Source organism: Seriola lalandi, unplaced genomic scaffold (genome assembly GCF_002814215.2).
Source record: "Seriola lalandi dorsalis isolate HSWRI2012SDOR001 ecotype SW California unplaced genomic scaffold, Sedor1 jcf7180002054371, whole genome shotgun sequence".
NCBI lineage: Eukaryota > Metazoa > Chordata > Actinopteri > Carangiformes > Carangidae > Seriola > Seriola lalandi.
The window spans coordinates 463,351-467,455 of record NW_019524924.1 but is presented as its reverse complement, the minus strand read 5'-3'; the positions used below and the strand labels follow the sequence as shown (position 1 = coordinate 467,455).

At 35.5% G+C, this 4,105-nt stretch overlaps 1 pseudogene across 1 annotated transcript in view; it reads left to right on the top strand.

Annotated features, from left to right (window-relative positions):
- Nucleotides 1–895, top strand: part of LOC111656828 (uncharacterized) — a 1,497-nt pseudogene extending 602 nt beyond the window's left edge. Inside the window, exons 3-5 of the transcript XR_015437415.1 lie at nucleotides 1–101; nucleotides 201–328; nucleotides 710–895. The product of XR_015437415.1 is annotated as an uncharacterized LOC111656828 (transcript). The remainder of the gene's footprint in view (nucleotides 102–200; nucleotides 329–709) is intronic.
- The last annotated feature ends 3,210 nt before the right edge of the window (nucleotides 896–4,105 follow it).

Here is a 4,105-nt window from a genome sequence, read left to right as displayed (position 1 = left end):
TGAGCTGGAGTTCCCTGGGAAGGGCGATGAGGTACTACAGCTGCAGCCCGAACAACGGCTGCTGGGGAGTCGACACCAGTTTCCGGGTCTACTTCACACAGGTTGGGCTCTGAAGCATCAGTGAAATCTCCTAATGATATTAACCCTATTCACTCATGGATCACGACAACATCACCATGTATGTATGCTTCTTATGACAGAGAATCGTACCAAGCAACTGTGGCAATAGTGGATGGCTATACGTGGCAGGGCAATCCATGACAATGATTGAAGTGGGGACCGACGGAAGTGTTTTTGGAGTGAATAGGAGTGGCCAGGTGTTCCAAAGGTAAGACAGTAGACCTTACAGTCTAGCAATGATACCCAAATATCTATTTTTCTGTGTCTACAATGTTGTGTTATGTAACAAGAATAACAGCAACAACACAAGGTGTGACTTTAGTGGTTACAGCTTACATGCACACGAAATGGAGAGCAGAATTGTAAAGTTTACAAAAAGCAGCATTTCTCATCTACTAATCCAACTTCAGTACCTGGGATATAAAGTGTGAAAAAGTGTTACTTCCAATTACAGCACTTAATGTCTTATCATAAATATAACTTCATGTACATAAACAAACTTTCTGTAAAATAAAAAAGCTCCAGAAGCTTTGTGCAAAGCTTCTGCTGATGAAAACAGAAATGAAAACGATGGTTTCTCTCTCGACAGAATTGGCATCTCCATTCGTCTCCCCCAAGGATCAGCTTGGCGTTCTGTCCCAATGTGCATGTCCATCCGCCACGTGAGCTACGACCTGGGCCGGCTCTGGGCTGTGACCACCTCTGGTTTGCTTATGCAGTGCACACACTAATGTCGTTTGTGTGGCAGATGTCTAGTTTGTGATAATGTCTATCATGGTAGATGTCTTGGCTGTCATCCCTATAATGTTCTATCTTTTATCCTTATTTAGTGCACACAATTAACAAGTGATTAGCAATGGATTTTTTCCTCAGTGTGAAAGCTCTGGTGTAACTTCTTCTTATCTTTATGTACATATTTGAGAATTAGTTAAGTCTTCAAGTGTTCAGTGCTATGGTGCAGTGATTCTTAGATATATTGATATTCTGAATGTCAAGGAGCTAAAAGACCTACGTTTTTTTCTATTCCTACATGGCCAACAGTAGCATCAACAGCTGTTCTTACCACAGTAGTCTTCTACTTTAGTTAGCATGCTAACTAGCTAGTTCTCGTCACCTTGTGAAAGTGAGTCACTGTTGCCTTAAGGCTGCCCTGAAGAAGTAGCTGCTCAGAGGTCTCATTATAACCTCTTGTATTGTAAACACAAAGATCGCTAAAGCTCTTGGTAGAAATGAGAAGGTGATCTTGTGAACATGTGTGAAGTCAAGGACCCATTGTTTCAAATATTATTGGGAATTTCAAACTGCAAAAATGTGACCTGTGAAAACTTAAAACATTGATGGCCATGTAGGAAAATTCTTTAAAAACCATTTGGGTTTATATTTAGGACAAAACTGAATTTAGCTGAACAAAAATTATGTTTATGACTACATCAAAGTCTTTGAATAAAATAAAACCGAAACTTTTTTCAGCATTTTTAAAATATTTTTCAGTAAGGGATTAAAAAAAATCTAAATTTTACAATTACAGTTACAAGTACTTACTTTAAAATATTTGGCCAAATGCTTGTGACACTTCATGTGATCTGTGTAGATCTTGGGTCACCTCAGATCATGAAGCTTGGGTCAACACATATGACCAGATGGACTGCTGCAGAATTTAATACAATTCCTAGTTTTCAGGTTATAACTGCTAAAAATGAAAGAGCAATTTAGAAAATATAGAGAAAATTAAACACAGTAAAATATCAATTAGGTAGATGCCTAACCTTAGGGGGATTAATGAAGTGTCTCTGAGACACAGAGACAATTAGCATGAAGAACACAGTGATTGTGATAAAAAAAATAAATTAAAAAAAGGAAACTAAATAATTAAAAGTTAATTACAGCTTAAAATGTACTAAGTATCAGAATAAGCAGAAGCCAAATACATTTGTCATAATTTTTTATTTCATAATTTTTAATTTTTAGATCTTGTCCTGTACTGTCATATTTTCCTCTTTCATTCTCTGTTTTGTGATCTGGCCTAGAATCACACGTCTGTAAGCCGACACCTCAGTGACAGTGAAATGTGTCCTGTATCTGATTTTAAAACCATCTCGACAATAATCATAACTTCTTGTTTTTTGTGTGGAAGAGTTTGTCTTTATGGTTCACAGCATCGTGTCTACATATTTAGCAATAACTGCAAAACCCTGCAGGTAATATTTTACCTAGCTAAATAAGAAACAGTTGTGTGAGCAAGATAAATAAGTGTCACACTGCACTCTATGCTATGAGCTCACTGTCTGATATTCTTCAGGACTGTGCCAGACTAACTAACAATATGTGAGTTAAAATAGTCAGTAGCATAACTGCTAATGCAGACGTAATAAAAAGCGTCAGTACCTCGTCCCTTATATTGTAAGTGATGTCATATTTTTAGTTTTTAAAAAAAATTGTATTTAAAATGCAATAAAACATAGTTCCAATGCAAAGCATTAAGCTGATGTGTTGCAGAGAGTGTATAGTTGTTGCTAATTTTCAGCTCTTGTCCCTTGTTGGGCTTTTCCGATTTCATTATCATAAAACCACCATGCACTACAGATATATATATATATATATATACTGTACTGATATACATTGATTGTGATGTACAGTCTTTGAAGAGGCAACAATAACAGCAAAAACACAAAAAACAGACAAAATAATTGATAATATAAAATTAGCTAAAAAAAATATACAGATGTAAATGTGTTTTATGTAACTGATACTAACTGATTGTGTGGTATTCGTTGTAGTCATCTTAAATCACAGTGGTTTGTTTATGTTAAAAACAACACTTTTCAACTGAAGACCCAACGTGTGTGTGTGTGTGTGTGTGTGTGTGTGTGTGTGTGTGTGTGTGTGTTTGTGTGTGTTTGTGTGTGCGTGTGTTCTTGGAAAATTGTTGAAAAATATTATTCCACATCTTTGTGTATATCAAAAGTTGTTTCCATATTTTTGCCTTTTCCCCATTTTCATCCAATAAATAAATAAACATAGAAGCTTCTCTCAATGTATCAATGTGAAGACAGGTTTCAGCTTTTTACAAATGAAGTTTCTGTTTTAAATGACATAGCAATTAAATCCACACACTACACAGTGTGCTAACTGTCGGGTGACCTGGATCCTGTTCTTCATATGTGGCTTAACTAATTCAGGATAACAAGCTGTTATCAGGCTATAATAATCCTGTTTATTCTCATGCAGCAGTTTTGAACACAGCTTGATTTGTTGATCCTGGATCAAGTTATCTTGAATAACAGTGTGTTTTGAAAATAAAGGCAAAATGAACACAGAGTTGCATCCATATGACTGGCTGAGTGCTGATCACGTGATTACATGGAAGTAGGGGTTTTGGAAACCCTCCCAAAATGCACTGTGGCAACAGATTCAGAAAATTAAGTCTTACTGTATTCTTACACAGTTATGGGTGTCATTTTGTTCTGCATTGTGTTCCCACACTTTCATCACAGTTAAACAGTTAGATATTACCATTGAATACGTTTGCTCTACAAGTAATGTTGGGTTTCTGATTGGTTCGTTTTTCCAAAATAGAAGTGCAACAGACTTATCTACAAAGTGAATTGCACAGTCCCACAACAAATTCCCATTTTATTGTCAAATTAAATGCCATATTCTGGCTCCACTGTATGAATGTATGTCTTTTTGCTCACAGTATTGCAAACTAAATAAAAAAAATAAAAAAAGTTTCATTTCTTTAGTTTGCAATTATTTTGTTGTATATTTTATCGTTACTCATTTTTAAATTTTGGTTGTAATAATTACATCAACGGATCATACGAATTGTTTTGTAAATTTTTGTATCAATATTCTTCTTCTCTAAAAAAAAATCTAAGAAAGCAAGCTGTTTGTATCTGAAAATGAGTTAATGTATGGGGTTCATCCTAAAACTTGGTCATGATTTACCTGACTGTCAATAAGCTGCACTTGTTGTTGGACTTGT